General features: G+C 46.9%; 1 long non-coding RNA gene across 1 annotated transcript; it reads right to left on the reverse strand.

Annotated features, from left to right (window-relative positions):
- Window positions 1-19,427: 19,427 nt before the first annotated feature.
- Window positions 19,428-21,947, reverse strand: LOC307222216. The gene is made up of 3 exons (XR_013841628.1): window positions 21,259-21,947; window positions 20,322-20,514; window positions 19,428-19,945 (listed from the first exon to the last, which is right to left on the reverse strand). It is a non-coding gene; the product is annotated as an uncharacterized lncRNA (long non-coding RNA).
- Window positions 21,948-26,775: the final 4,828 nt, after the last annotated feature.

Consider the following 26,775-nt stretch of genomic DNA (forward strand, 5'->3'; position numbering starts at 1 on the left):
AGGGGGAGCCACCCGAGATGCATATCCCTAGGCGCTCCCCAAGGGGTTACCGCTCGGGGGCGCGCTTTAGGCCCTAGCCTCCGTAGGTTTCGGACGAGGCGTCGCCCCTCAGAGTCCTTTAACGAACTACCCTTCAAGCATTGGGGGAGGTGATGGCGTTCCTCCCCCCCAACCTCATCTGCATGATAATACCCCGGCCAATGCCTACCGCCAAAACCGAGGGAGTTGTGACGATTTGCTACGAGGTAGGCGAAAAAACCAAGTGGCTCACAAAACCAGCCAATTAGCCAAATGGAAAAACTCCTACCAGGCCCCTTGCGGCGACCAGCCGAAGCCCATAGCAAGGTCAGTGGCAAAACCTAAAGGGCGGGTGGGTGGGAAACTGCGTCGGCTCCAGGGAAGAAAGGGGGCGAGCCAGGGGCTGCCCTGACCTTAAGTGGCCCTAGGAAGGCCCGCCCCTGCCGCCAGCCAATTGGCTGGCGCCACAGGGTATGCTAATTGGGTGAATCCCTGTCTCCTGCGAGGCTGACGCCAGCCTCGCAGAGTGAGTGTGGGCGGGGTCGTGATCCCACAACCCCCCCTCCTCCTGAAGATCGGAAGGGGCATTGTGTGGCTATTCCCTCCCCCCCACAGGTGGAATAAATGAAGACAACGGACACAGAGTTTTAGGTTAATGGGCGAAAATGGCCACAACTTTATTGATTACAGGAAAGAAGGGTATTGGCTTTAGGCATTGGCCCTAACCGACTATCCGGTCTGACCGGGAAGGGTTAAACACCAACAGGGGGAGCCACCCGAGATGCATATCCCTAGGCGCTCCCCAAGGGGTTACCGCTCGGGGGGGCGCTTTAGGCCCTAGCCTCCGTAGGTTTCGGATGAGGCGTCGCCCCTCGGAGTCCTTTAACGAACTACCCTTCAAGCATTGGGGGAGGTGATGGCATTCCTCCCCCCCAACCTCATCTGCATGATAATACCCCGGCCAATGCCTACCGCCACCGAGCCGCAAGCCGGCTCGCCGCCAATACCCTCAGACCTGTAACCAATCCCTAACGCCTTGAAAATTATCTGCCAACCAAATAACATTGCCAGCATCAGATAGATGCACGCCATCCCAGCGATAAAGCATTTCCTTGTCAAACCGTATGCATGGGTGCTGAATGACCCGACCGCCCCATGCGGCCACTCTACGAGCCACCGTGCGCTGCACAATCCTCCTAGCTTTGTTCACAGCCACGGGTTTTTCTGCATCCCGCCAACATCGCCTTTCCAGCAAAGATTATTGTAATGTTTTCATGGGATGCCCTCAACAATTCCAAGTCATTGATAATGTTCCATATCAAGTCCACCCCTTTCCTATACGCCAAGTCGTTCTCGCTCAGCTGGATGACCATGGCACTGGGTGGGCCCTCAATGCCACTCCCACCCAGGGCTGCCACTCTATGCACCACCGCCCAATGCCAGGCTTTCCTAGCCCTGTTTATGGCTATCGGGCACCTGCAATCTCTCCAAACCCGCCTCTCCATCCACGAGGCCCAAATAAAATAGTAGTGACGTTTGGGTAAGAGGCCCTAAGTTCCTCCAAGTCACTAAAGATATGCCACATCAAGTCGACTGCCTTTCTGTAAGCTAACACTTTTCGCCTAATTGGATAACTAAAGCATCTGGGGGCCCCTCCGCCGCCGCTCTGGCCCTAATAGCGGGCAACATTTTTGGCCCAGCGCATTCTCCTTCGAGAGATCCAAGATATATTTATGTAGCTAAGGTGCGGCCCGAGACCGGAATTGATGGCGCGGACCCTGGCCCAATGCACCATGCTGTGCCCGATTATCCAGATGCGCGCCCTCGTAGCTCCTGCACCCTAGGTCCCCATTAGCGGCATGGTTTATATCCCAGTGGACGGTGCAGGGCCTATACTCCAAATATGCATCGCAACGTCACCTGAAAGCAAAAGAAGGTAACAAAGCCAGGTCAGGTATACTGTGAACAATCACAAGGTCTTATGAATATATCCTTTATATGCATCAGACTTCCCTTAATGCATCAGACTTCCACTGCCCCCAAGTCCTTCATCCTTTCAGATGAGAGTCCCAAATGCACTGCTGTGGTGGCGGCCCCAATCCGAAAGGAGTTAACCGTGAATTTAGCTGAGGGTAAACCTCAGGCAGCAATCGCCCTTCGCATAACGTGCATGGACTGATGCCGTGCAAGGCCGGAGCCAACCCAATGTTCGAGGAATGGACCTGAGACGGTTGGTCCCATGTACATGAATTGTTTAGTGTCCTTTACTGCTGATCGGTTTTGGAACATTGGACATGCAGGACTAAATTGGATCTGAACAAGGTCAGGTCTCTCAAACTACCTCGGGCAATGGAATCTGGTTGGCCCTTACAAAACACTTCGCCACTGCGCATAACGCCAAAGGCAATGGAGTATGCAGCTGTAAATAACTGGGCCTTGTCCTCGGACCAACAGATACTTCTTAATTTTCTTCTTGTTTTTTTTTTATGGTTTATTATTATTATTATTTTACATTTATTTATTTATTTATGAATTAGCATAGAATGTCATAAGTTAAGGGCCTTCTACCATCACTTTTAGGAGGCTGCGGCCTGCGCCAGCCCCACAGTGCCCTTCACACTAAGAAGGCCACACCAGGGTCTCTGGATTAAACAACCTTACAGAAAAAGAGAGATTGCCGCCTACTGGATGTTTAAGAGTCTTTGCTGCACGACCCAGCACTCTCCAATGTACCAAGTATTGCAGAGCTTCAGCCTTGGTAGGAGGCGTGTGAAGCTTAGGATTTTTTAATTTACCTTGAGGTGTGTCAAGCGTAGGTTTTTTTTTTTGGTTTTTTTTGTTGTTGTTTTTTTTTTTACTATTATTATTATTGTCATTATTATTATTATCATTATCATATTTTATTATTATTATTTTATAAGTTTGCCTTGGAACTCCATAAAGTCCACCCAAGCCCTTTTAAAAGATCTAAGCGTGGGCGGGGCTCCTGAAGCTAATACTCCCTTCAGGACATCATGTTCCCAAGGCTCCAAAGGTGCTCCCGGAATGGCTGTGGCAATTCGCTGCACCTGTGCATCCGTGATGCCCTTGTTAACCCCAGGGGTAAATTTGTTAGAGAAGTAGATGTTTATTTCTAAGCACTAAAGGTCAAAGGTCCGGGACAGGTTTGCCACTCTAGGAGTGCGATAATTGTTTAGACGGGACACTTCCCGAACTGATTCTTTGGTTTGGGGGGGGGTTCCCCGAGTTAGGGGGTAATGAAATGAGGATCCTGAGGCCATAAGAGAAACTCTTTGCTGCCTCTATTTTTAGGGTATCTACCAAGAAGGGTTCTAAGAGGTGAGAGCTCAACAGAAGAGAACATCCCAGTCAAGGGCCAAATTAATACCAGTTTCTGGCTGTTCTTTTTGGCGGGTCTGTGAGCTTTTCAAGACCCCTGATGGAAATGCCCCCTGCTGCCCGGAAAAGGCTGTTTACCTTTAAAACACGAAGACGCTGGGTGGTTACCTAGGCACTTCTCACATTCATGCACATACTTAGCCCTTGGCACACACCCGTGTTGTACTCCCAGCAAACCTCATGGTGAGGGACTCGCTTGGCTTCAAATTTTCCGACTTTCCTTTTCCCACATAGGGACCCATATGCTCCATCCAGTAATTCTGGTCGCTCGGAACGCAGCAGGTGGTGGGCAGCAGGAAGCTTTTCTGAATCGTCCTCGGCATCAGAAGGCTTACTTCTTTTGCTCTTCTTGGCCGAATGCTTCTTCTTACTTAGACTTCTTTCTCCCTTCCACAGCATTCCCTGTGGAATACTGGGAAAGTCTGGGGTATACTGAGAGGCAGAAAGGTTATAATTGTAAGCATGAGCCCTACCTCCCGAGGATCTGTCATTGGAAACCCAGGGACACGTAGACTGTAATTATGTGTGAGGATGCATAAATGGATTGCTACCCGAATGTGGAACCCTAAATAAGGAGGCCAAAGTGCAAAGGAGCTCCTCACTATTTCGGAAGAGGCCGTAGTGACCATGGGCCTGAATTGTTGGTAGAAGGTTTCCAAAGCAGAGGAAACACTGACTAGGCCTGTGGGTTGCAGGGCACAGGAGGCTACCCTAACCCATCTTGGACACAGGACCCACTGTTGAATCATTGGCTGCTCTCAGCACTGCTGCGGTGGCCGCGGAGGTGCCAGGGCGGTCCACAACGTTAGGTGGCGTATCCAGGATGCATTCTTGGGTGAGCGCAAAAGGTGCCGCTGCCACCTGGCCTGCGGGCCTATATTGCCTATAAAATGTCTAAAAAGCATTGAAAAACTGTGCCAAAGTATGTGGGTTACTAGGCACTACGAAGGCCTGAGGCCCCTCTTGGTTCCCTTATGCCCCCCCCCAGATACAGCAGGCATTACAAAGCCTGGGACCCCTCCTGGTTCCCTTGTGCCACCCCAGATATAGCGGCATTTTGAGCAGACATAGTTTGATACCCTTAATTAGCCTGGTTCAGTAAAATCAACGCCAACTAGCTTGGATTATATGCGTGAGCTGCGAGCAATATCACAGTAGTTCAGTATTGTCTGCACTGGTGAGTTTAAAGGAATCAAAGATGCCTAACTAATCTCCAACAAATTGTATTTAGCTGCAAACAATATCACCGTAGCTCATTATTATCTGCACTGGATAGCAGACCAAAATACCAGCCCACACCTCAAGCAATGTATTTAGAGGAATACTGAGTCTATAATAAACAGAAGAGCACCTTTGATAATGTCAGCAGCTATGCAGCAAGCTAGAGGTAGAATTATACATTGTAACCCAGCAATACAGCAGTGAAAAATGATAAGTTGACTTATGCAACAAACCTATAAGCAAAGCAAAGCTCCCAAAAGCCCTTAAGCACTATTATCAAAATCAACCAAATGATTTAAAATTGCCAGATTAAATATATACTTATAAACTAACTGATGAAATACCAGAAAGAGATGAACGTAAAAGAGGCATGAGCTATTTGCTTTAGATTCCCTATAACCTGTATGCAAAGCTCGCAAGAGATTGCAGGAGAAGAAACCCTTTAATAAATCAAATGATGTAAAACCTGGATCTCTTTTCCTTATAACTATGAATTAACTATACCAAATTATAAAACTTAAAGCCTAGGCAGAGAGTAAATGACACAGCTCCACAGAGCACCGCAAGCTGAATGAAATAATTTGAATTCCAATATACTATGCACTAATGCTTCAATTTGATTTAAATGTGTTTCATAAATTCCCAGAATGAAATTCTCGAGAGTGTAAGTATAAACAAAAGCAGTCAAATTAATTAGAGGATATTAATTCTAAGATTAGCCTAGCCAGAGACGCTGTAGCCAGCTCTATACAAGCTTATGCACCAAGAGGAGGGGCTCCCTGCAGCCCCTTGCATGCTCATATATAAGCTAGGCTCTATTAATAGTTGCGCTATCATCCTTTGTTTATATTGCTTATGTTTATTTCCTTTGTTTATATTGTTTATATTGCTTTTGAATTTAAAACCAAATAGAAAGTGAAGGGCACTCAAAAAGTAGATCCCACGTGGTTTTGCCTCTCCTAAAATGGCCGCCGCCGCAAGGCCACGTGGGCAATCAAAATGGCGGCCGTAATGCGTTCCCACTGCCTAGTGACAAGGAACATGTGCGGAAACACTTAACGCTAGCCCTTTAACACTGAAAAAATTCCACAACCACAAGAGCAAAACCTGCAGGCATTCCCCACGTACCCCTTATGAACATTAATTATTTCCCTGGTTTTTCCACCGGTTAGGCTTAAAAGGTAGGGTTTTTAAAATTACTTCCCAGGTGGAGTGCCTATAGTAAAATGGCAACCGCCCGGAAGGCCATGTGGGCGGATGAAATGGCGGCAGGGGCACGGTGGTTGCCCGGCAACGGCACAGCTGCTTCCGATGCTTTCCAAGTCTAAACTTCCGCGCGAAAATAAAACAGCCTGTAGGACTCACCCCCTCAAGAATGCTGCTGAAATGATTATTTGACAAGAAATTCTGCCCCCTCACCCCAGCAGGAAAATGAAACACAACCGGCACCAAACGCAGCCCGCTCTCCTCCCGCAGCTGCCGTTCAGCCTAATTGCACCACGCTCCCCTGCACAAACCCCTAGCTAAAGCATGAAGCCCCAACAGCAAAACCTGATTGGATGGGTGCGCTGTGTCCTCCGGCCTTTCTTCCTTGAGCTCCTTGCAGGACAGGCAGTCAGCAGTCGAGGGCAGGCAACGGATCACCAGAAAAAGCTCCACAAAGCTGAATAAATTCTTCTGAAGGGGGCATGCAGCAGCAGGCAAGGCAAGCTCCTGAGGGCAGGGAACTTGCACCAAAACACACAGAGCTTCCTGTAAAACTGCAGACGTGAAAGAGATGCTGGAAGGAAAGCACACAAACACACACACACAGTGATTTTTGCTCAATTACAGCTCCGGTGTTAAACTGCAGCAGCTGGAATGGAGCGCAAAGGGGGAAACCCCCAGAAGGAGAAAAGCCCCACAAAAATAGAGATAACAACTCCTGAAAATCAAGCAGTTTAGAAATCAAGCAACACCAGCAGCGAATGCTGAAAATTCCCTGTAAAAGAAAGGGAGCTTTTTCTGTGAAGCTACAGCATATTCCACGAGGTGCCCTGCAGCTCAAGAACAAAGGCAACAAAGAAGCAAGGCAGGAACGCTCCAGGCAAGGCAGATAAGATCTCCCACAAGCAGGAACAGCTGATATGCGGGAAACGTGAGGGCTGGCCGGGGAGAGGGGAGAAACGAAGGGGCAGAATGGAGACTGTTTAAATTAGCTGGGGAGAGGGGAGAAACAAGGGGGGCAGAACGGAGACCGTGTAAAATCAGCTGATTAAAGAGCATTCAAACCATGGGGAGAGAGGGGGAGAAGCAAAAGGAGGAAGGATGAGGAAATTCTGAAGCACCTCTGCTGACCACGGGAACAATAAACACACACACAAACAGCAAGGCACCAGCGGAATTAAGGACGAATGGCAATGCAGTCACCCCCCAGGCACCCCAATCAATTAAAATTCAGCCAAAGTACCCAATTATGAAGAGAGCAGCGCAATAAAGGCGAATTAAGCAGCGCTCACTCCTAGAGGAGAAAGGAATAACGAAAGGTAAACTTCCCTGCTGGCAAGCCTCTTCTGAGATAACTCCACGTGGTCCAGCAGCTGAGGGAAACCCAAACTGCAAACTGCAAACTGCGTCGGCTCCAGGGAAGAAAGGGGGCGAGCCAGGGGCTGCCCTGACCTTAAGTGGCCCTAGGAAGGCCCGCCCCTGCCGCCAGCCAATTGGCTGGCGTCACAGGGTATGCTAATTGGGTGAATCCCTGTCTCCTGCGAGGCTGACGCCAGCCTCGCAGAGTGAGTGTGGGCGGGGTCGTGATCCCACAACCCCCCCTCCTCCTGAAGATCGGAAGGGGCATTCCGAGGCTACCCGCCATATACTCAGGTTTTCTGGAAAGTGCGTCCGCCCTCACATCCCCCCCCCAGGAACGTATTGTATCTCAAAGTGATGCTGTGAGAATGTCTGCGACCACCGGACCTGTTTCTGGTTGAACACACGTGCTGTCCGCCAGTATTCCAGGTTCTTGTGGTCCGTTCGGACCTGGATCTGGTGCTGCACCCCAAACAAAAAGTGTCTCCACTGCCATAAGGCCGCTGTGCTGGTTCGGGGGGGGTGTTTAGCGTGAGGCGTGGTCAGAGTCCGGTCCTGGGTCAAGGGTCTGGAGACTGTCCACCAATGGCAAAGCGGGGTCCAAAGCAAGAAGCCAGGCGTTGTTGGGAACTCCGGAAAAACAGGTCTGGGTGCTGGCAGAAACAGGTTTCCAATGACGTTCTCCTGCAACCTGGGACTCGGGTGACTGGCCCACAGGTGACTCGCCTCTCCTGGCCTTAAGGCGAGCACTCCTTCTGATAGAACTTAGTTCCCTCCGCCTCACAAAGCCCTCAGCCTCTGCAGCTCAGGAGAGGCTGGAGGGTTACTGGACCCAGAGGCCGCCTCACCTTCCCCTGACAGGGCTGGGAGAGTAGCACCTGCAGGCAATGGGTCCTCAATCACCCCCGGAGCCAGAGTGGATTCATCTGGTGTCTGCTCCTGAGGATCCGGCACAGGTGCGGGCCCTTCAGATTAAAGGCCCTGCCCCGGCTCAGCTGGCCCTGGAGGCGGCGACTCCTGTGCAGGCTGTGATTCCTCCGGTTCAGTCTCTGAATCAGATTCCCAGGCCATCACAGCCACATAAATGGCCAGCAATTCTTTGTCATAAACAGTGTAATTTTGCTCTGACTTGCTCAGTTTCCTGGAGAAAAACGCACAAGGTCTGCAGTCCTCCCCTGACCCTTGTTGCAACAGTACTGCTCCGATGGCCCGGTCTGAAGCGTCCATCTCCACTCTCAGTGGCTTCCCCGGATCCACGTGCAGGAGCTGCTCCTTAGAGGCGAAAGCCTTCTTTAACCTTTCAAAGGACCACTGCGCTTCCTTGGTCCATGCAAATGTCTTCTTGCTGCTGAGACAATCCGTTATGGGTGCTGTCAAGTGAGCAAAGTTCTTGATGAACTTCCTGTAGAAGTTGCTGAAACCTAGGAAACTCTGCACATCCTTCTTTGTTTGGGGACTCTTCCATTACAGCACTGCTTTCACCTTCTCTGGGTCCATGGCCAGCCCCTTGTCCAACTGTCTGTACCCCAGGAACTCCACCTCTTGAGCATGGAATTGGCATTTCTCCAGCTTGACCCACAACTGATGATTCTTCAATCTCTCTAGCACCTGCCTGACATCTTTCACGTGCTGTGCTTCATTTTCAGAGAAGATCAAAACGTCCTCCAAAAAGGCCACGCAATTCTTGTACAGCAGGGGCCCCAACACATGGTGCATAAAGGCTTGAAAGCAGGCGGATCCTGATTGCAATCCAAACGGCTTGATGAGATATTCAAACGCCCCCAGGGGGGTGAACATGGTCATCTTCCATTCATCCCCCTCTCTCACTCTAATCAGATTGTACGCTCCCCTTAGGTCCAGTTTTGTGAAAATTTTCCCCTGCCTCACACACGTCAAAACATCGTCAATTCTGGGCATGGGGGAAGGCTACGGATTCAGTTACCTTATTCAAGAGGCAATAATCCACTACAAGGCGATGCTGTTTCGTCATTTTCTTGTCCACAAAGAATACTGGGCTCCCCCCTAGTCCCTTCGATTCCTTTATGAAACCCCTCTTTAAGTTCTTGTCAATAAACTGCCTCAACTCTTGCATCTCCGGTCGGACATGGAATACAGCTTACCCACCAGCAACTGGGCCCCCGGAAGCAGGTTGATTTGGCAGTCATAGGGCCTGTGGGGGGGCCTCTCTCTCACTGAACACTTCCTTCACATCTGTATATTGTGGTGGCACGCACCCCTTCTCCTCCAGAGTCACCCCAGCAACCCTGGCCATAGTCATTCTTGGTTCCTTCCCCCCCAGGCAGAGGGTCTGGTTGGGGTTATTCTACTGGTCGCCTTTTTCGTTTCCCTGCACCTGAGCCTTCTCTCCCTCCTCCTCTTTGCCTGCTGCCCCCATCATGCCTTGCCAGGCTTTTTTCTGGGGACAGACCTTCGCGAAATGTCCAGGGCGCTGACAGATGAAACACCTTTTGGCTGTTTTCCAGTCCCTCCCCTCTTTCTTCCTGAGCTCACCGGCGTTTGAAAACTCGTGTGCATGGGCTCCATCAATTTCCATTGGCTCTGCTGCCGGCAGACTGTGGGAAGTCCCTATAGGCATTTCAGGAATGCGGTTGCCATGGAACCGCTCTCCTCTGGCCTCCCGCCTTTCCTAAGCCCACACTTCCTGCCACACTCCAATCGCTAACACCGTTTTGTTAGCTCATCCATGGACCATAGGCGGGGGGCTCTGTATAATTCATCCTTTACTTCGGGATTCAAACCTGCCTCAAACAGAGCTTGCAGGGGTTCAGAGTCTAGGTCCCAGCCTAGCTTGTGCACTAACATCGCAAAATACGACCAGTAGCTCCTGACGGTCAGAGACCCCTGTTTGCAACTCAGCAGCTTCCTTCGTGTCTCCTCGCTGGAGAGCATAGCATCCATCTCCTGATAAAATGTATTCAGGTCTTTCAAAGCATCGTGCCCCGCTGCTAATCCATTCTCTAGCCCCGCCCTCAAGGTGTCCGATTACGAATGCAACGTTCTCTTGGTCGCTAGCAAGCTCCCCTTTTTGTAATTCCAACGTGTGTTGTATCTCTGTCCGGAACGTGTTGTAATCTTGGGGCTTTCCTCCAAACTAATTCACGAGCCCTGGGACCTTCCTTCCAATTGGGGTGGCTCTGGCCTGACCATCCTGTGCTTGCTTCTCCTCCAGCCAGGCTGACAGCGTAGCAATGTGCGCCTCGAGGTCTCGGTTCCTCTCAATTAGCCCTTGCACCATAGCTTTCTGCTCCGTCTCTGCTGCTGGTCCGGTCTGGCTCATCGTGCTGCCTTCACACGGCTACCCTCGAGCAACGTCAGGGACTCTCAGATTGCTGTAAGAGTATCAGGGGGTTGCTCGAGAGCAATCAGGCAAATATCTCCCTGGTCTGTTGTAAAGCCTTGTTACTGGTGCCCAAAAAAACCTTCACCATGCAGAGCGCCACTATTCCTTGGCTCACTCATTCACTGGCAGAATCTGAGAATGGGCGGTCCTTAAACCTTCCCCAACAGAGTAGTTTCTTGGCGCCCAGTCTGCGCTTCCCCTCTCTGCGCGGAAGCCTACTGCGCAAGGAGGGCGTGGTAACGAAGGACCTCTCTCCTCCCCGCTTTGCTCAGGCAAGGTGTCCTGGCACCGCCTCACCTCCTGCGAGCCCTGCAGCTCCTCTCCACTAGAAGCGTGGCTACTCTCCTCCTCTGATCTTTGGTGGCTCTCTGTGATCCATCCGGCTTTCCCCCTCTCGCCCCTGTGCTGATGGCAGTTCCCTGAGTTAAAATAAACTTCTTCATAAACAGCATGGTTCCAAACAGTTTGATTGAGATTACATACTGACTCTGTTCACAGCTGAAGCAGACAGACTCTCACTGAAATCTTACAGAGATTTTTTGCAGCACAAAAAAGAAACTGGCTGCTAAGTCACATGTCAGAGTGACTCATCAGTTAGCAGTTAGGCCTGAATAACTTTAGTAGGCCCAAATGATTGTGCAGTCCCAGCACTTCCCAGCCTGCTTTGCTGCTTCTGCTCTCATGAGTCTTTGTCACATGACAGTTAACTACACAGCTTTTAGAAGTCATGTGAAGGCTTCCCCGTATAGGGAAGCTTTTAATGTTTAATGTTTTGTTATGTGTGTGTGTGTGTGTGTGTGTGTATGTTGGAAGCCACCAAGATTGGCTGGAGCCATCCATTCAAATGGGTTGAGTTCAAATAATAAAATTATCATTATCATTATTTCAAGAAAGGCTAGATTGTCTAATGTATTTTCTTGTGTTTTTGAAAGTTCTTCTATTTGCCCTTTCATTCTTTCCCCTTCTTCTTTTGTTTTCCCTCATTTCTATTTGCATTTTTTCTGATTGTTCCTCTACTGTTTGTATTTTTACTTTCAATTCCTTCATTTGTCCTGATAAAACTGAAGCCACTTTCAATAACTTTTCCCCAATATTTTTTTCACTTTCCTTTACTTCTCTCTTGATTTCTCTTATTTCTGCCAATATTTCTGCAAAATCTCCCTCCCCTTCTATCTCAGCTTTTGATGTCCTTCTCTCTCCTGTTGTTGTTATTTTTGCTGTCTTACTCATGTTTCTTTAATTAATAATTTTTTCCCCAAGAAAAAACTTCCACTGGGGGCTTATTTTACCCTGTTTGCCGAGACACTTATTTTCTCTGCTATTCCCTCATTCACTACAGGGTATCTCTATCTCTCCTACTTCCTCTTTTATCACACAGTCGTACACAATGATAGTCTAAATTTCCTCTCTTAATAAGCAACTTTTGCGAATGAAAATAAATTCCCCGTCCGGAATATTGGGTCCAGCAAGCTTCCCAGTTCAGCTCCGTATCCCTGGAAGCTCTGAGCTGGCCTAGCAGAATAATGCAGCGGTCCTGAGTCCATGTGAGAAAGGGATAAATCAAGTCCAAAAGACAGATAGGTTCTTATCTCTAGAAGCGTTTATTTACAAGCCATAAATCAGTCTCTCCATCGGAGACCTCCGCCATTCTCCAAAGACATTCCTCCGTGCTTTCCAAAAGCACACAGACACAGCCTGTCTGTTTAGCTGTGTCTCTCAGCGTCTCTCGGTAGAACTGAAAGTAACTCTCACAGACAAAGCCTGTGACGTAAAGCCCTGCTTCCGGCCCCTCCCAGATGCAGGGCACCACGGAGTTTTAACCCTGTCTGTTCCAAACTCCACACCCCCTCTTTTCCTGCATCTGGGGACAATAGCCAACAATGCTTTCCCCATACACAAACCCTCACAGAACTCCTCGTGCTTCTGGAAGGTTAATGGTTTTGTGAAACCATCAGCGAGGTTCTTTGTTGAGGGACAGTATTTCAGAGCAACTAGCCCCTCACAAACGCTCTGACACACATTTTGAAAACGTATGTCCAAATGTTTGGTTCTCGCCTTGAATTGCCCCGTCTCAGCTAATTTAAGGCACGGTTGATTGTCTTCATGCACCACAACGGGCAGACAATTTTCTCCACAGATTTCCTCTAGGTACAGTGGTGCCTCGCAAGACGAAATTAATTCATTCTGCAAGTTTCTTCGTCTAGCAAATTTTTCGTCTTGCGAAGCACGAAATCCCATAGGAATGCATTGAAATTCAATTAATGCGTTCCTATGGTCAAAAAAAGTCCAAACAAAGCCAAATTTGGTACAAAAAGAGTTTATTAACTGCTCTTTAAAGTCACACATACTGTAAAGAGCATTTCAAAAACTGAAGGAACAATAAATTAAGTTTCTAAACATGACAGAAAAACATTTAAAAATCAACAAAGTGTACAGTACATTTTCTAAGACTCTGGGGGACAACTCGAAGAAGGTTCCTCTTCCACTCTTTGCTTCTTGCTGAAGAACCTGTCCATGGTCTGCTGCTTCATCCGCCTTTTCAGCACCTCCCTGAAAGGCAACATGACCCTCGTATCAAAAGTGTTCACAAGGTCATGTGCCAGGTCCTTGTCAGGGTGGTGCCGCTGTGCAAAAGCCTGCACATCTTTCCACTTCAGGCAAATGTCCCTCAGTTCTTTGGAGGACAGCCGTTCCTCGGTTGCTTCCTCCTCTTCCAGCGAGGCCTGCTCCTGCACAGCCTCTGCCTGCAGTTCGACCAGCTCCTGGGTGGTCAGCTTGTGGTCATGCTCCTCCACCAGCTCGCTGATGTCCTCCTCTGTGACCTCCAGGCCCATGGTCCTCCCCAAGGAAACAATGTCCTGCACCACTGTTGACTCTGGTGCATCAGAGTCACTTGGTGCCACACAGTCCGGCCACAGGCTGTGCCAAGCGCAATTCAAATTTCTCTGGCTGATCCCGTTCCAGGCCGTGGTGATCATCTTCAAGCAGGTGACGATGTCGAAGTGGTCCTTCCAGAATTCCCGCAGGGTGATGGTGGTGCAATCAGTCACCTCGAAGCATCGCCTGAAAAGCTCCTTGGTGTAGAGTTTTTTGAAATTGGCAATGACCTGCTGATCCATCGGCTGGAGCAGTGGTGTGGTGTTAGGCGGCAGGAACATGATGTTGATGAAGCTGAACTCCTCCAACAAGTCCATCTCAAGGCCTTTAGGATGAGCAGGAGCATTGTCCATCAGAAGCAAAGCAAAGTGTTTCTTGAAGGCCCGTGGGTTCTCCGAGTGGTACACCAGCAGGGGCTTGATCTGCAGGTCACCGCTTGCATTGGCACAGAAGAGCAGGGTCAGACGGTCCTTCATGGGCTTGTGGCCAGGCAACTTGGACGCCTCCTGAGTGATGAAAGTCCTTTTGGGCATCCTCTTCCAAAACAGCCCGGTCTGGTCGCAGTTGAAGACCTGCTGTGGAATGTAGCCCTCCGTCTTCACAACCTCCAGGAACTCCGCTGCAAAGTCTTCAGCTGCAGGAACATCAGAACTGGCAGCCTCTCCATGCCTGACCATGCTGTGGATTCCAGATCTTGCCTTGAACCGGTCAAACCAACCTCTGCTTGCCTTGAAGACTTCTGGCTCGCCTGAGGTTCCTGGCTGTTCTCGGACGAGGTCTGCGTGCAAGGCCTTGGCCTTCTCACAAATGACAGCCTCAGTCACTGTGTCCCCTGCACGCTGCTTCTCTTCTAACCAGATGAGCAGCAACTTCTCCACCTCCTCCAGAACAGCTGGGCGGTTCTTCACGATCCTGGTGACTCCCTTGGCTGCATCGGTCACCAGGATCTTCTCCCTCATCTTCAGGATGGTCCTGATGGTCGATTGATTCCTCCCGTACTCCCTGGCAAGGTCTGTCACACGCATTCCACCGTCGTGCTTCCGGATGATCTCCTTCTTCATTTCCAGCGTCACCTTCTGCTTCTTCCTCTCGCCGGCCTCTGCAGCAGCAGTCTTCTTGGGTCCCATGGCAGCACAGCTCCTACCTTCGTAAACTCACAAAAATAATAATAATCAGTGCTTCACATCCAAAAAATTCAAAAGCACCCAGCCACCCACCACACAGAAATTCAAACCCAGAACCAAGTCCTTGAATTCCAAACACCCCAACCCAAAATCCAACCCCCCCCCAAAAAAAAAAAGTTTTAAAAGTTTAACTTACCAAATGGATGCAAAAGAAGTTTTGGAAAAGCTGCAAAAATCCCCAACGTCTTCAAAAACCTCAAATGGCTGCAAAAGAAGTTTTGGAAAAGCTTCAAAAATCACCAAAGTCCTCAAAAACCTGAAAAAAGGCTCCTCGAAGTCAAGTCGCAACTGCACCTCTTCAAGCAATGCACCCTTGGTTTTATTTTTTATTTTTTTAAAATAAATTTTTATTAAAATTTTAAAGGTTACATGAGTAATAAAAAAAACAGAAAAACACCCAATTAAACCAAAAAAGAAAGCAAAACAATACATAAAAACAAGTCACATCAAAGAAAAAAGATAAAAAAGGAAAACAGACAAAAAAGAAAAAAAAGAAAAAAAATACATACAATCAGAAAAAAGAACAAATCAAACCTTTACATAACTTTCTTTCTTTATCTTATTTCCTTGACCTCCTCACACCTCCCCTCTTTGTATTCTGGTTCAGTTAGATATTTCAGCAAATCCTTCATCTTTGTTTTTATCCTAATAATTTATCTTAATATACTGTAATTTAACATTCTCTTCTTTCACCAATTAATCATCCATTTTAACTTTGATCTTATTTCTCATTAAAACTAATATATTTGAACTTAATCTCTTAAGACATTTCCCCTAGGGTCATAAAAATTTCATTCCACGATTTTTCCATCTCTCATTAATTTTTTAAAAAAATCTCCATATATACACTTTAAATTCCCAATTTTCTTCCACCGTCTCCCCTCCCCAGTCTCGGCCCCTGCAGTCAGTTCCATCAACCTCCCAGCATCCATCAACCTGGAGATCTTATATCCGAGGCTCTTAACTCTTCTTCACTTCCCTTCTGCCGATCTTCTTGATAATCTTTGGTGCTAAAAAGCAGATCTCGGGGGAGCTCCGACCCAACGATGCTTATATTCCTTCTTGACAGGTCTGCCAGATTTCCATAGTTAAAGCTAGGGCCCATAAAGTATTCCAAATCTTGTTTCACAATTCTTCCAAGTCCAAAGGCCCCAAAAGCTCCAATCTCCTCCTGGCTCAAGTTCATATTCCAAAAGTCATTTGCTCCCTGCATAAGGGGATCTCTCCACCTATCCTTTTCCAGATCAGGCCAGGCACCCATCTTCGAAAACTGGCTTCTCCTAATTACAGTCATATAAGGCCTCAAGTTGTAATCCTCCATTTGCCTCTTTAGGGTTAAGGCTCCCCCTTGTTTTGCCTTGTACTCAACAACAGCAACTTTCTCCTTCTCTAATTCATCAATTTGTTCAGTTAAGAAAGATTCTTGTGCCAGGTTCTTGTCGACTTCTATGCTGATGCCCACTTTTGTTCCCAAAATATCAATATTAGTAGCCATAACATCTATCTGTTTATGCAACTTTCCCAACAGATAGATTGTCCTATTCAGTACAGATGCTACTTCTTCCTTTGCCGACATTCTTAAGATGTTCAAGGTCAGAACTAGTTTCTCACAGTCTTTATCTTAAGACCAATTTCCCAGCTGCACTCTTGTAACAATGTCCCAAAACTCCCTCTAGAGGAAGACAGTCTCCATTTGTATCAATCCTTTCCAGCACTATTCCAAAAGTAAATTAGTAACAGTTTCCAGTTACCTTTTCTTCTTTTTAAGTGCAGAAGTGGACAATAGAAACAATGTCTTTCTTTTAAAGTTAACTGTCAAATTTGTCCTGTTTACCGTTGATGGACTTTTTGCAAACCATTCCCAGGTTCAGAGACGTGATGCTTCGATTTTTAATTTTTCACCTTCTCTTGCAAGTTCACTTGGTCAAAATTAATAGTTTCAATCAGTGGAGTTTTAATCCTTTACGTAAGACTTTCCAAAACCTTAGTTAACAACTACTTTGCTTCACTCTATTTACAGAAAGGGAAGGTGGACTTCCTGTTTGAACCTTCCCCGTTCGGTGCCAAATTAACTTATTTAAAAGCTCAATTTCCTGTTCTACTCACAGGTTGTTGTTTAACATCCAATTGTCCACAGGAAAAAAGTCAGCACTCTCCGACAGCAGCAATGCGGCTTCGCTCCGTGAAATAAGCGGTCGATTCAAAGCACCGCGCCTCTCACCCCACGTCACTCCGGATTCCTGATACCGGGTCTCCCCGCGAGTAGCGGGGACGCAGAAGGTGCCAGGTGAATCCCAGGTTCACAGACTTCTTCCGTCTGTGATTTCTAAGGGTCTCCGCCTTCGCCGTGGCGGTCAGACCCTGTTTTTCATGGAGCCAGTTCCTCCCGATCGGAGGAGCTCCGCCATTGCCGGAGGCGCTAACCCAGAAGTCCCAATGCACCCTTGGTTTTAACGGTTTTACAAAAAAGGAAACAAAGTTGCTAGACGTTTTCATCTTGCGAAGCAAGCCCATAGGGAAATTCGTCTTGCGAAGCACCTCAAAAAGCGGAAAACTCTTTCGTCTAGCGAGTTTTTTGTCTTGCGAGGCACCACTGTATGTGCTTGGTTGGTACGCTTATGAACACTGCCATATATCTAAGACCATAAAATTCTACCCGCCCAGGGTTTCTAGCAACTGCTAAGCAGAAGCACTGCTGCCTCCAATCTTGCCATTTTTGCAAAGTAATCCTCCCTTTCATACAATATTGGTACATGCGATATTCACTGACATAAGCCTTTTTATGCATTGTGCATATCCCATTTCTAGAGTGCTGTGTTGTGAGCATCAGAGACTGACTTTGGGTTCACAAATTGCTTCCCAAACTGCAAATTAAATAGGTTCGCATATAAAAACAAATTGAACAAAATTACAACCTCCCCCTCCCCCTCCCCCAGACACAAACAAATCTTCAACTTAAGAGATATGGGGCATGGTGTCTGGGATAAAGCAGGGTGAGACGCTTGGGAGTGGTCTGATTCTGAGAATGAGACATTGCAGCCTCAGGCAAGGCAAGGGTGGGTTTACTTAGCCCCCCTTCCTTCTCAGTCTTATGAAGCCGGAAGGGTAACAAAGGCAGGGAGTTTGCGGCTTCAGAATGTTGGGGGGGGGGGAGAGATGTCCTGGAAGAGGATACTAGAGTAGAGCTCTCAGAGGAATCTTCGCTGGACAGTGAGGGGGGAGGATGCCCAAATTCTCCTCGCAGCAGGATGGAGGAGAAGGTGAAAATGCTAAGTAAGGGGGAAAGGGGAAAGACCGGATCTTGTCTCCCTTTGTGCTGTCCGAGAAACAGAAACTCAGACTGAGCGCGTTTATTGGAGAATGACAGGTGTTTGGCACGCTCTGTGATTTTGAACTGTAAATAAAAAGGGATGCGGCACTCATCTTGCTTTATTGGCCGAGGGAGCCAGCGTTTGTCTGCAGACAGCTTCCGGGTCATGTGGCCAGCATGACTAAGCTGTTTCTGGTGAACCAGAGCAGCGCACGGAAACGCCGTTTACCTTCCCGCCTGAGCGGTACCTATTTATCTACTTGCATTTTGACGTGCTTTCAAACTGCTAGGTTGGCAGGAGAAACTGTAAATAAACGTACATAAATCTTCCAGAGGCTCATTAATTCTTATCAGAGCTGTTTGCCTGCCTGAGATCATTACACACAGATCCATGAGTTGCAAGCTTTCATTTAATTAACATGTTATAGTTTGTATTCATATATGCAAACCTATTTCACTTTTCAGAGACAGGAAAAACAAACTTGTTATAATAATCACCCAAATCTCCACCTTAGAAGGAATCTGTCTAGCCGTTGAAGTGAGGGAGCATGGAAGTTGCATTCAAGGAAGCAAGAACTTGGAGGGGCAAAGGTGCCCCCCATCCCCCCAAATATGAATGTCTGTAGTAATAGCAAGCTCTTGCAAGAGGTTGTGTCACAGTCTCCTGACTTCCAATTTCTTCATGTGTGACTTAATCCTAGCTTTCCTTCCTCCCGCAGTTACTGCTTCATAGGCTGTTTCAATGGAAGGCTACTGAATGGGACTTGTTAATTGCCAACATATTACATTGCAATTGGTCTTGCGAGATGAAACCTGGTGCGAGTCCAGTTCTCTCAACCACTCATATTGTCCCTAAGAGATGGGAAAGAGCCATTCTGGATTAGGCCAAAGGCCCAGCCAGCCCAGCCTTGTGTTCTCCCCAAGGCCAACCAGATGTCACCAGGAAGCCCACAAAGAGAGCCTGTCTACAACAGCACTCTGCTCACCTGCATGGGGAAATTTCGGGCGTGATGGCAGGCGAATTGGGGGATTCTGATAACAAGTTTGTTGTTTTGTGTTTCTGAAAGTGGCACTACTATTTGCCAACTTGTAAAATTATGATTGGTTTTGTGAGATGGAAACCTGGTGGAGATCCAGTTTCAGGTTACGGGTTTCGGAACGTTGACCTATGTATGGTGGGAAGAGGGCTGGGTTGGTAAGCAGAGCAATCAGGAACAGCAACCTATTACAGTGTTACTTCGGGTTACATACACTTCAGGTTACATACGCTTCAGGTTACAGACTCCGCTAACCCAGAAATAGTGCTTCAGGTTAAGACCTTTGTTTCAGGATGAGAACAGAAATTGTGCTCCGGCGGTGCGGCAGCAGCGGGAGTCCCCATTAGCTAAAGTGGTGCTTCAGGTTAAGAACAGTTTCAGGTTAAGAACTGACCTCCAAGGTACCACTGTATATACATGTTTGTGAACCTCTTTGAGGTTCTATGAAATCAAGTGTTTTAGGAAATGAATGAGTCAGTATCAGCAGTGGGGGGCATCTGTCCCTCCCCCAGGGGCTGCTTGCTGGAGTGCAGCTCCCCGGTTCCCTGACCATTGACCACTAGAGAGGTGGGATCTGGGAAGCCATGAGAACAAGAGGGTCCATGTGTATAAATTAACATATGCAAATCCAAAGCACACATGTGCCCCTTGTCTCTTCAGGAACTACCACCAACAGTCTTGTATTTCAGCCCCGTAAACCTCTCTTCCAATGATATCTGAAGCACTTCTACCCAGAAAGGAGATTCCAACTAAACATTAGGAACACCTTTCTGATGGTAAGAGTTGTTCGACAGGGAACCGCCTCGCTTGGGAGGTGGCGGGCTCTCTTTGACTGGAGGTTTGACAATAGAGGTTTCACACCATTTCTAGGATTCTACATGGGCTTATTGAGTTCAATGGGAATTGCCGCTAGATAAGTGTTCATAGGCTCACAGTTTTAATCTCTTACCAATGCTTCCAATCACCCCGGCACCTCCATAAAAGGTAAAGGTAAAGGTACCCCTGCCCGTACGGGCCAGTCTTGACAGACTCTGGGGTTGTGCGCCCATCTCACTTAAGAGGCCAGGGGCCAGCGCTGTCCGAAGACACTTCCGGGTCATGTGGCCAGCATGACATCGCTGCTCTGGCGAGCCAGAGCCGCACACGGAAACGCCGTTTACCTTCCCGCTGGTAAGCGGTCCCTATTTATCTACTTGCACCTGGAGGTGCTTTCGAACTGCTAGGTTGGCAGGCGCTGGGACCGAGCAGCGGGAGCGCACCCCGCCGCAGGGATTCGAACCGCCGACCTTTCGATCGGCAAGTCCTAGGCACTGAGGCTTTAACCCACAGCGCCACCTGCGTCCCAGCACCTCCATGGAAGAACACAAATCCTTTCCTTGGGCCAGCAGATGGTGTTTTGGGCTGATAAACCCTCACAGGCACCCCGCTGAAAAGCAGATCTTTGGCAGAGAGGCTGGGATCCGCTCTTGGATTCCAGAAATTCATGAGGACGCGGATAACGGCAACCTGTCTGCAGACACCCAGCAGTTCAAGACACTTCCCCTGTTGGGCAAAGGAACAGTCTCATGAAAATAGTGCCCACATTTGCATCCTATTCACAAGGGGTAGTATCCAAATAAGTCCTATTTAAAGTAGACCCATGGAAATGAATGAGCCCATGTTAGCCAAGTCCATTAATTTCAATTGGTCAGCTTAGAATTGGTCACCCCAACCCAAACACCCACCAAGATACAGAGGCAAAAGAAGCTGGGAAACAAGCTAAGCTTTGGAGAAACAATCCACAACCTGCTTCCTTGGCCATGAGACCATATTGCTGAAGAAACCATGTTGTAAAGAAAACATGGCTTTGTGTGAATAATTTATTTCTCTCTATGTGTGTCTTTCTATAGGCTGAAAGGAAGCCCTTGTTGAATGTGATATCTTCATCGCATCATCATCAAGTGAATACATTATGCATGTTGGATTAAGCAGTATTTGAATAACCTAAATATATAAACTGTTATTATTATTAATTAAATATACTGCCCTTTATGAAATGATCTCAGGGTGGTTCACAACAAAAAAAATTAAAATAAAAACCCAAAATACACAATGAAAGCAAGAACAAAGCAAACCAATAACACCTTTAAAAGATATAGAAATGTTTTTGCCTGGTGCCAACAGATACGTATTATTAAATCTAATAATAATAATAATAATAATAATACATTTCTTAATCACCTATCCCATAAGAACATAAGAAGGACTTGCTGGCTCAACTAACGGCTCATTCAGTCCCCAACTTACTGCAGTGAATGCCATTATGGCAAGACAGTGAAGACCTCGAAGCTTTAATGGACTGTCAAATCCAGGTGGAATTTCACTCTTGGAAAGATCATAGTAAATCGCCCAGGAGAGGAGAGACAGGGAAGGAATCCCTATAACTCCAATCAACCCCAGCAGCAGGCTCTGAAGAAGCTCCATTTCTCCGTTCCAAAGAGTGAGATGCAAACACTGAGCTAAACTGTCAGCATTTGCTGCTGTTTAACACCACCAGTGGTATCTATACACATCCGGTTGTAGATTGGTTGATGAACTGTTTCACAATTAGAACACAGAATTCTATGTAGATGTGATATCCATCAGAACACCAAGAACAATTTCATGGGTCAGGTTGGCACAATTAGTGGTGCCCTATTCAGGAATTTCAAGTCCAGTCACCGAACCATCCAGCTCCATGTAAGGCTCTTCAGTTTTACATACCATGGGTGTTTGTTGACTGAAGTTCAAAACATCCCTACCCAGCTTAACCCAATAGTCAGGAATAGTGGGAGTTCTAGTCCATGGTGGAAGAGGATTTGTGTGCACTTCCTGGCCCAAGATCTCCAAGGCTTCCGACACAAGTCCCATTCCTACCTAAGCCCCTGGATATTGAAATCATGGGCTCTGCTCCTCATAGATAAATGCAACTTCATGTTGAAATGAAGTATATCTGAGCATGGACACAGCCAGGATTTATGTTGGGGTGACAGGACCTGCCATCATCCTCTGTCTGGCTCTGTCTAGCAGATTCCAAATGATATGTCTTAACAACAGTTGTTTTAAAATACTTTCTTTTGGCTTCCTGTTTCCGGTGATGGGAAATGGCTGACTCCCACAAGAATGGACCCCAGCTGTGCCGATAATTCAGGGCTGATATGGGGGTAATTAGCCCTGCAGCCTCCCCAAGGTAAGGGAGGACTGTCTCGAAGACCACAGATTGTCTGTGATTGCCGGCACGCATTAAGGTGCAGCTAGCAGGACACTGTGTGCTCTGGTCCATGGGGTCACAAAGAGTTGGACACGACTAAACGACTAAACAACAGCAGGACACTGGGTCAAAAAGAGCACGGTCACGGCTGGCACTCTCCGATGTCACTCCCATATCTAGGAACATCTGTTTGGGAAAATAAATAGATTTGAAGAACAAACAGACATAGTCTGGATTGAAGAAGCTGGAACCGCCGCCCCCCCCCCCCCATGCAGAATGATACAGTCTCTGGTGTATGAGCTCGGACTTCAAAGAGATTCTCATCATGGTGTGTGGATTGCGGAGGTGTTTGGTGTGGGGGTTTTTTCTTCTCCCTCCTTAATATCAACAATTGGTTCCTCATGCCAAGCCTCATTAAGAACTTAAATTGCTTTTTTTAAAAAATGAGTACAGATGGACTTTTATTTACAACTGGGATTGTAATTCCAAGTCTTTTTTAAAAAAAGACTTGGAATGCTTGTTAAAAATAGGAGAACAAAGGAATAAAATGGCGCTCCCTTACTACTCAGTTCCGGAAAATTTGAAATCCTCCGCTGTTTAAGGGAAACAGGAATTAATTGTTGGTTGACTACAATGGTTTGAGACAATATTTTGGACAATACACAGTGCAGCTGTTTGCAAAAGATTTTCTTCATTATGAGCAAGAGAAAAGGCTAAATGGCTGTCTAGCAGCCCCTCTTTAGGGCCCGGAGGGGGGACTGGGTGGTTTCCAGGAAGGCTGGTCAACCTCCAAATGACTGATATATTGCAATACAGGAAACAGTCTGCTTAATAAATATGAAGAATAATTCAATAAGGTGGAAGGTAATTTATTTCTAAATCTTAAAAGGAAGGTTTCGACAACAGCCTGGACGGGAAGGATTAATGATTTGGGAGTTGCCAAGACATTAAACTTCAGAGAGTTGGATAACACCCCGGATTGGAATGGAGCCAGATGAAGCGACGCTAGTAAAAACAAACAGTTGAAAAGGTACATTACACAAACAAATCTGCATTCAAGGGATGAAAGGTTAAATGATTTCTGACATGACTGAGGATCGCAGAGCCAGAGACAAAGAAGTTCAGAGAGTTAAAATCGAGATGTGGAAATATGGAAATATCAACGAGAGGCAGGTCTGAGATTTGGACATGCTCAAGGTTCAGACTATAGGAAGCTGTAAAATAAAAAATTACAATTCGGAAGTAATTCAACCTCTTGTTTTATTTTAGTTTTTTATTTATATTGGATTAAGATTTGGTATGTTAATTGGATGTCTTTTATTGGAAAATTAATAAATGATCTAACAAAAAAACCAAAATTTATTTTGACCCAAAGTGCTCAGCAAAAAAATAATAATTAAAATTTACACTTTTAAGTATTCTGCCCACATTTCCCAATCTTCTTTAAAATCAGTCTTTCTGATCTCTGATTTTGCACATAAAACTTGCCAATTCAACGTATTCTATCAATTTCAGCTGTCCTTTTATTTTTTGGTAGGTACTACCTCATTTCACCATTTCTGTGCATATGATATTCATGTTGCCATTGTTGTGTAAAGAAATAGATTTAGCTGGGTTTGGGGGGATATCTGCTCCAGTTATCCCTAATATAAAAGATTCCTGCCAACAAAATCTATCCAAATCACCAGTCATTTGAAAACTAGGAAGTTAAATAAAACATTAACATCAGGGAGCACCTTTCATGTGGTTAATGAGTATATTTTGCAAAATTACAAAGAACATGCCTTTTTATCTTTCTTTTCTTAAATAAAAAAAAAACCTTCTTTCTCAAATTCCTCCTTTCTTTCCTATGCACTTTTGCGTGTACACTCTGTAAGTAAAACCTATGTCTGTGCTCCACTGTCATCACTGACCTTATTCAGGTCTTTACTCTCCACCAGGTATTGAATAACTGCTCTACAGTACAACTGGCGTATGTCTTGGCAAGAGTCAGGACATGTTTCAGATGTCTAATGGAACCATATTAAAATTTGAACCAATGATGTTTGAGATAATATATGAGATAGAGTGTTCTTATTTTCTTGCATTGAATGTATGGAGATAAATTAGCACATGTGGGTGTGTTGGGTGAGTGCGGGATTTAGTCAGGTATAAACGAGGGGGTGGCCGGGGGTGGAAGGGTGGCTGGGTTGGTAAATTGCTGCCAACACTCCAAAATGAAAAGTAGCTCCTTCTGGCTTGGGATTGTTACAACTTGAAATTGCATGTAAGTGAAGGCAAGACCAATGTGTGCTTTCATTGTGCAGATGCTACGCTGAGACCATTGGTAGAGACTTGCAGGTGCCGTTTTCTTATGTAGCAATGCTGCATAAGAAGAAAAATAGATTTGATGGGAGGCTTTGATATCTACTTTGAAATTCTATCTAATGGCAAATAATGAATGACACATAGGCACTGAAGAAGGAAAATGGACACCAGCAGGGATATTGGGGTGTGGATGGGGAATCATTGCCACGCTTCTATATGATTGACAGGATGCAGTCATATCAGTGGATTAAATATGGGTGATACCACATTTTTCCAATCAGTGTTTTAGTGGATTATTGTATCCCATGTAAACTTGTGGAAACCATGGTGAACCACTCCCAGGAGAGACGCATGACTCAGGTGCGCTGCAGGCCCCGCAATGAGTGCTGCCCAGCATTCTGTGACCTCTTCAGTGGTGATACCCAGGGCGGCCCACCCTCATCACACTCCTCTTCCTTGGCCCCTGGAAGGGGGAGGAACTCAGAACGAGCAACACCATAATTGAGGGATGGTGATTTCTTCATCTTTCACCGTGATGGCTGAATATAATAACTAATAACTTTCTTGTTTCCTCCCTGCTTCTTGCTGCCAGCGAGGGAGGTAGAGAATTCCTCATGCCTGACACCCTGCAACATTCCATCGAAGGAAATCAGGATGCACATCTTTTGGTGTTGCACTCTCTCGGGAGTCAGCCAATTCGCACAAAAGCGTGACTCCACTGCAAGCATCAGCGCTGGCTGCAATGACCGCTCCCCACTTAAAACGGGGGGTGCCCTTTGCGTGGACGCGTGCAGCCCTGGATCTGGAGTGGCCCCATCAGCATAGGCTTTGCCTTCCCTCAGGTGGGATACCTGGAGGTCCCCGCCTACCCCAGTGAGTTGTCCAATCCCACCTGGGGGAAGCGTTGCCAGGGAAACCAGGCCAGGTGGGGGGAGGGATTACCTGCCCACACAATAGAGGGTGGATCTTACCTGGTAATCCTCACTTGGCTCCAGAGCTTCTCCCACCCTACCCACCCTCAGTTAATGTCTTCTTTTGCAGGTTAACTTTTCTTCATAGGTTTTGCAGGTTAACCTTTCTCCACAGGTATGCGGCCGCTGCTACGATAAGGTTGCTGTTAAAGAGCTGGAAAGGAATTTCCCTGCATTGGCAGGTTTCGCCTTTCCCGTAGCAAAACGTCACAACTTTGGCGGTATCAGGCCTTGGGCGGAATCCTTTAGTCCATCTTCCTTTTTGCGGCGGCGATACCAGGGTTCCCCGTTAAAGTGGTTTTTGAAGGGAGGCTTTGGCCGTACGCTGAAAGCTCGTCATTGCTCTCCCCTGCGGCGGCGTAACGGGGGCGGCTATCTCTGCTTGAACATATGTTCTCCAGAGCCGGCCCATCCCCCCCCCCACACACACACTGGATAACCCTGATGCTCCATAAGTGTTTCAAAAAGGGTGAGAGGCTGCCAGCTTTGCAGGGAAGGAGTGGAACAACTGGGCTCCTGAGCCCCACAGGGGTGTCACAGAAAGAATGTAGTTGGTTACGGGAGCTGTGGACTCAAAAAGATTGAAAACCTCTGCTATGTTGGAGTTTTATCCACGTTTCTTTTCTGACCTCTAGTGGCCACAGCAAAGAAAAGCAAGGTAGAAGGCAAACGAAGAAATTTTCCTCACTGAGCTCTAGCAACCTGACTGGAATTTCCTTTACATATGGAATTGGGGTACCTGGAGATGGGGGGTCATTCACATATTGCAAACAGGATGTCAGCAACCATTTCCCCCCTACTACCAATTTAGTAAATTTTCTGTGGAAAGGGCAATCTCAGATTAAACAGGGAGAATATGGAAGCTAGCATTCTGGTGCCAGTGACATTGTGTGGATGCTTCTTCTCCCCCCCCCCAAAAAAAATATCACTTTACAAAACAAAGGGCTTGTAGTAAAACTAGTAGTAATTTAGACAAGTTTGTAGGGAGTGGGGTTATCAATGGCTACTTGTTATGGTGGAGATTAGATAGATATAGATAGATAGATAGATAGATAGATAGATAGATAGATAGATGATAGATAGATAGTATCTAGAAGATGCAAAGATCACCTGTGTCGAAGCAATGATTCTTCAACACTTTGTTGGACTGGTCAAGTTGTTTGGATGCCTGATTATCGTCTTCCAAAGCAACTACTCTACAGTGGTACCTCGGGTTAAGTACTTAATTCGTTCCAGAGGTCTGTTCTTAACCTGAAACTGTTCTTAACCTGAAGCACCACTTTAGCTAATAGGGCC

This window comes from Podarcis cretensis (assembly GCF_951804945.1).
Source record: "Podarcis cretensis genome assembly, chromosome: 8".
Classification (NCBI taxonomy): Eukaryota; Metazoa; Chordata; class Lepidosauria; order Squamata; family Lacertidae; genus Podarcis; species Podarcis cretensis.